Source organism: Numenius arquata, chromosome 2, assembly GCF_964106895.1.
Source record: "Numenius arquata chromosome 2, bNumArq3.hap1.1, whole genome shotgun sequence".
Lineage (NCBI taxonomy): Eukaryota > Metazoa > Chordata > Aves > Charadriiformes > Scolopacidae > Numenius > Numenius arquata.
Window position 1 is genome coordinate 47,930,945 of NC_133577.1, and position 7,157 is coordinate 47,938,101.

The window sequence follows — 7,157 nt, forward strand, 5'->3', positions numbered from 1 at the left end:
AGGTGGGTGAGAAATGATCTAAGCGTTGGCATTGTGTGCAGTGCAGTGGGCATTGCTCATCTTCATTAACAACACAGCGCTTTGCTTCCCCCTCCCCGGAGAGGGTGCCTCAAGGCACTTCTCACTCAGGGTATTTACCATCTTTCCCATCCAGATGGGAAAACTAAGGCAAGGAGAAGTAAAGACCAACATTTCAAATACTGGCCAGCGATTTTTGGTGTGCCTATTTCTGCAGGTCTAAAAGGAAACCAGTCTGGTTTCCTTCATGAAAGCCATGACTTTTATGAACCTCATGACTTTCACGAAGTGTGGAATATTGTCTGCTCAGCATGTATAAAAATGGGGCCCAAAGTGTTTCAAATTCAATATTTGAAATGAGTACATGGGAAATGTTGTGCTTTGCCTCATGCTAGTGTTGCTCATACAGAAAGTCACCACCATTACTGTTTCCTTTTCTAAATTACAGTGAAGGCATCTTTCTTCTTTTCAAATAATGTATCTGATTTTGACATTACTTATCACAGCTTTTGTATCTGCATTCGAGTACAAGCTGTAAGTCGTCCACAAATAACATGGAGGTATTTGTAGAGTTGCATTTGCTTTTTCCTGACATTTCTATGAGTAAACTCATCTGACTGGATAGGCAAGATGAGAAAACTGCATCTTCGCTGCATGTTAGGAAGAACTGTAATTTTTTCTTTTGGATAAGGGTATTGCAGCTTTTCTGACAGCACTACACCCACCCTCTGTCTTGCCGAGTTTTATGCTGCCTTCAGTGACAGCACAGATGCTGGAATTGAACTGCTTGGTGACTGTCAGGCAATGTGTCCATGGAGTGGTGGCATTCTTTACCAAGGATTTCAAGCACGGAAAAGCTCCCAACTGAACCAACCGTCTTTTCTGCTGTTTTCCCCTCTTCCTTATATTAGGACCACACTGTTTCTGTTTATGCAAATGCCCAGTTTCTCATGTGGATTTAGGAAAAATACACCTCCACAGATATTTTGGAAAACCTGTAGCTTGTATTCAAATGAATGTCTGTGATTCTTCAGGTTCAGAGAGTTAGGGTTGTTCAGCCTGGGGAAGAGAAGGCTCCAGGTAGACCTTAGAGCCCCTTCCAGTACCCGAAGGGGCTAGAGGAGAGATGGGGAAGGACTGTTTGCAGGACAAGGGACAATGGTTTTAAACTAGAGCAGGGTAGGTTTAGATTAGACATTAGGAAGAAGTTCTTTACAATGAGGGTGGTGAGACACTGGAACAGGTTTCCCAGAGAAGTGGTGGAGGCTTCATCCCTGGAGACATTCAAGGTCAGGCTGGATGAGGCTCTGAGCAACCTAATTTAGTTAAAGATGTCCCTGCTTACTGTAGGTGGGTTGGACCAGATAACCTTTAAAGGACCCTTCCAACCCGACACATTCTATGATTCAATGATTTTTATTGATTTGCAAGGTCCTCTCCTCTGTAGTTCTGTGGTGGGTAATGACTTTCTGCCAGGCTAACTTCACCTTGACAGTGTCAGATCCATGGGCTATTCTCTTTCATTTCCCTCTGACTATCATATATTGTTATGTGAGCTGTAAGACAGCAACTGTACTTCAACCCAGCCCGAGCTGAAATGATTTCCAGGCTCTACCTGGGCTTTGGGAGACAAACACAGACAGGCTCAAATGGATAGGGCTTATCTACCACCAACAGTCAACTCTGGCCCGTCTGTGCGAGTTGCAGTATGACTGTGTTTCATGAAGACCGTTTTTGACCGAGGAGGAGCATCACCCATAATGCCTGCAAAGTTTTGCTCCACTGGAAACACATATTGTTGTTATATGAAAACATCTGTGAGATGTATGGGAACTCCAAGGTGATTTGGGTGAAATATGGCAATGGAATGGAAAAAGGCGAGCATAACTGCGCATATGAAAAATTACAGGTGAGGAGTATGATTCATAAGCAAAGCGCAAGACCTTGCATAATTTAAAAATAATTATTTTTTGAAGTTCTTCTTGAAGCAATTGATGCTTGTCAGATGGGGAAGAGAGGAGGGAAGTTACAAAGAAGAAGATGAGGAGGTACTAGTTACTGTTATTTCCTTAATCTGAGATCTACGCTTGAACCTCCCTGATACATAGATCTTCTGGTTTTTTTCTTCAGCTTACTTACAGTTTCATTGTACAAGAGGCAAAATAAAGCCTCAAGGGTTTGAAAAGCCACAGTGGTTTAACTGTAGATTTGCCTTAAAATAGCTTTGTTTGATCAGTAGAAAATCCCTGTATGAACTCTCTTATTTCATTTATTTTAAAATGTAGTAAACTCTTCAGTTATTGCATAACTGAAAATCAAACTGGCTTAAACCAGTTTAACTAAGTTAGTTTAAAACCTAATTTAAGGCTTGATTAAATGGTGTTATTGCAAAGTTAAATAAACTAAATGCCACTAAAGGCTATTTTAGGAATTGCCACTCCTGCTGAAGGGGAAGGGGTTTAAAACAAACTTATTTAATTTACTTTAAAAGTTAGTAAGATAAACTATTCTAAGTGTTTCTGTGCAGAGAAGCTTGCAGAAATACGACAATGGATTTTTTGGAAAAATGCTGCTTAACATGAGTACATGAGTGAAGTTCAGAAATAGAAAGCGATTAAGCCTTGCTTTTTCTTTTTTTTTTTAACAAAAATCAAACCAGGACACTTTCCCCCTTACCTCTTAGGGGAGTGCAAAATACATTTTTGCCTACATTCACTCAGTTTCTCAGTTTTCCTGCTACTTCCGCTAACGTTGCAGCTTCAGCAGTGGGACCACTAGTGATGACAGAACCGTGCCAGGAGAGACAAGCTGGGCTGAATCAGGGTGCCTGAACAGCCTGGTGGAATCCAGCAGACAATGTGGCTTTGAAAGAATTGCTCTGGCAGTGTCAGGAGTTTTGCAACATGAGACATTTCACAGATAAATCCCCCACAGAAGGCTAGTGGAGCACCTAATGTGTTTCACAGGAATCTGATTACGATAAAATCCCCTCAAAGGATTATCACACAGTGAAAAGGAGTTGAGACTGTGGATGTATCTATGTCAAACAGCTAATCCAGCTACAGAGGAAATGTCCATGCATAGAAGGCCTCTGCCCCCTAGTGTATATAGCAAGACTTTCTTTTATAGGGTAGGAAGGAGGGAACCTCCTTGAAATACAACCGGGGAAGGACTTATTTGAATATTAATGTATAATTGACATTCCTTAACCACGTCCTCCCCATGATGACTACCAGCAGAGGGCCTGAGTAAATTACACAGGTTCACCTGCATCGTTATGGGGAAAGTCTTGGTTTGTCTGTAATGTGCGTTTTTAAAAGATGTTAGACATGTATTTTCCTTTTTCCCAGGACTGACTTAATTTCAGTTAAAGTCATTATTGATTTATCATTGACTTCAGGGAGAACAGAGCAGTGTTAACTCACGGTTTTGCAAGTCACATGAACAGATCTGCTGACTTCTCAGAGCTGGGGATTGTCTGAAGGATTTGACCCAAGATCTGGAAAGCCAAAGAGATACCAACAACTTTAAAGGCATAATACTGCTTATCAGGTTGGTGCATTTGTCTCCTAAAGAGATATTTGATTCTTTAGCAAAACTGTACAAAGTATGCACATAAGGAGGCAGGAGAAACTGTCTGAATGAGATGCTGGTCCAGAGGGCACCATGGTAGCAGGAGCTTTGCCAGGCTGACCCAGCAGTCCTGCTCCTGCTTGCTGGGCCTTCAAAGGACCTGTGCTTAAGAGCAAGACTTCGGTGGTATTGCATTGATTTGGATGCATCACTGGTGGCTTTGTGACTGCACATTTCACCAGATTTGATTCCTGTTCCCCTCCCACCACCTTGGCCTCCTCTGTTTGATTTGGGTCTCCTGTTTAGCTCATTTCTACACAGCAGTCATCTTTCTTACACAGCTTCTATGATGCTACAGACCCTGGAATGAATGGACCATGAGATGATCTCAGGTCTCCACAACACCATGGGAGATGTGTACTGACTGAGCATTCACAGCACAACTGGTTAGTATCCCCTTATGATGGAGATGTGCTTCCGAGAGTCAGATCAATAGACTACAACCTGAGGGACTTTAGATTCATATTTTATATCTGTTTTAGACAGAAGGATATGCCATACTCTTCAGTACCGGTGTTTAGACTTAAGTTTAGACTTAAGTCTAAACTGTCTGGTTGGATGTGAGGCTTCATGGATACACCAATGTGGGATCACCCTTTAAAAATCAACACAGAAGCGTGACATCAGTATGTGACACCCGTCCACAAGTGGCACTCCGTTACGAGCCCTGACTGCATGTCAAGCAATCTTAGGAATGAGCAGGTCTCCTTCAGTGATGAGAAAAATGTTTACTCTGGTATTCAGTAATGACCTTCCCTTGAGGGACTGCAGATTTACAGAGTGGAATAAACTGAGCAAGGCTCTTGGAAAGTTCTGTCTCTTCTAGTGTAAAACCTCAGATATGCTGGGCCTGACCCTATTCATATCTTATTCTGTGTAAGCATAAGAGGTTTTAATATTATTTTGACAGATGGTGTTTTATCTGTTTCCATTCAAAAGCCAAGGGAGCATCTCAGTGTTTGAATTTGTGTCAGTAGTCCTATTTCCGGGTATTATTTATACCTCCTGAAATAAACCAGTCACAATTCCTTGGATGTATTTGGAGGATTGTAACAGTTTATGACCAAAAACTCCCTGGGATCTCCTACTATAAACGTCTAAGTACTAAAATGGAGCACATTAGGCCAATTCCACAGAATATGTACTTCAGAATAACCACCAGCCTGGTGACAATTGCTTCTGGCAAGAGACACTGATCTCCCAAGTCAAAAAGCTGTGATGCGGCATTATCACATGATTTTCCAAGGAACAGGCAAACTTTACCTGTGAGAGATTTTTCAAGAAAAAGACTACAGAGATCTGTTGAAAGAGAGGGACAAAAAGCACAAATGTTTTTGATGGCCATATGAACAGAGTGCAGGGCTTTGCTCAAAGAGACTTTTCACTTGCTCTCAGGTCAGATGCTTCTCATGTGATGCTGCTGGTTAAAAAAACACATGGAGGGACATTCTGACTGAAAGCTGGATGGCAGTAACTCTCAGGGAAGGAGAGACTGAAACAACTCCTTTTCTCCCTCTTACCCACTTTAGGGTACAGAGAATGAACATGGAGTTAAGCAAATTTTTGCCACCTGAAACTGCACCAAAACTGCAAAGGAGGCAGGCAGAATACGCGTTCTCAGAAAGACAGCTGGGTTTCACATACCTCCAGCCCCAGTGCCATCAATTCTTGTGCTTTCATGAAGGTTGCAGTACAAGTAATTTTTCCAAAAACCCTTTGTTAGGTTGCACGAGATCTCTCTGCATGTGTCCAACAGGGTGAGAGCAAAAGGGAGGATCCAGTGAGAATGTGGAAAGAAGCACAAGGAATTTGTTTGTCTCTAAACTTCAGGCCAGCGATCTGAATAGACACCTGTGTAGTTCACATTAATGTAATCTTCTCCCAGAGCCCTAATACTCAAAAGCAGCACTTTTAAGAGAGAAAAAAAGCTGCAAGTGTAGCTCCTAAAGCTGCTGAGAAAGGCCAACTGGGCTTGTAAAACCAGTTCCCATCCCTTCAGCCCCCAGAAGAAGGAAACAAAGCCCATCCAGCAATTAAGAATGAAGGCAGTTAGGAAAGATGTCTTGCAGTCTGATTAAGAGCACGGCTTTTAGTCAACCTTAAGGTAATCACAGCCTTTGAAATCCACACGGCCATGCTGAATGGAGTATCTGTTACCTGCTGTTGAATCCAAGAGAGCTTGCTTCCCAAGAGGCATCCACATGCCTTGATTTCAGGGGACTTGGGCTGGCATGGAAGTCACAGCTTCCACTTGAAAAAGGAAGTAGAAAAAACCCACCATTTCTCTCTCTGTGATATTTGAGGAAAAAAATAGCAAAACAGGCGTTAGCCAATGAAAATCTCCTAAGATATTAAAAAAGCAGAAGGTAAATGAAAACTACTCAGTATTACTACTTAAAATGTCAGGATTTGGAGGAAAAGGGGAACCTCCATCAGAAATCTGAGGAATGCGGCCTTGATAATACAACCAAATTACTTGCAAGGCCTGGGCATCTACCAAGACAAAGGTAAATACAGATACGCTGCTGGCTGCAACTGGCCAGAGGACGGGCAGTGAAATGAAGTTAGAATTTGAAAAGACAGCATAAAAAGGGATGGGGATGAACAAATAAAAAAAAAAAGCAAAGCATTAATCACCAAAGATTGCTCTGTCCATTATATGGTAGAAATGGAGTGAGCTGAGGGAGAAAATAATGATGGATGTTAGTGAAAAATGAAGAAAATTCATCTGTAAGAAAACACATCTGTTCCTAACTCAGGGAATTGCTTTGTACAGATCAAATCTGCACACAGCCCCAGTGGCTTTAATTGCCTATTGCCTGCACAGATTTATGGCAGACCAGGGCTTTCACTAGATCGTGCTTGCAGCCAGCTCAGTGATAATTCCGGGCAGGCTCAGATGGGCTGCTTTGAAGATGTAAAATATTTTAAAACAGATAAATATTTTTACTGTTATCCCAAATTTGAATCAGATATGTATGTAAGCTCCATGAAAAGTAAAAGGGTCTAAAACTACTGTCAATTGTGGAAAATCTGTACACAACCAAAATTGCTCTTTCTCCTAATCTTAAACAAACTTGACAAACAGCTGAGTGTATGACATGCAAGGGATTAAATTCATCAGAGAAACTCCCACTTAAAAAACTCCTCCAGCTGGACCAAGCGTTCAGTGAAAAGAACTCAACAGCTCAGGACAAAGACCAAGGACAGACACAGCCTTTGAAAGAAACCTGTCACAAAGAGCTCCGATACTCTGCTGGTGAAGAATGCAGCCAAATACAGAGTTTATCAATTTTCCTAGACTGACTTCACGTTGGCAAAGGACAGCTGGCCATGCTTTGATAAGCATCTCTCTGGGGCTCCGAAGAATTTCACACATAACTTTTCCGTGCAAAGTGTCTCGTTATAAAGATCACAGGTATAAGAAAGTTGTCTCACTTGTCACCAATACTGTGCAGGAAATTCAGGGGAAAGAATGTGATGGCCAACTTGGATTTGGAATCGGC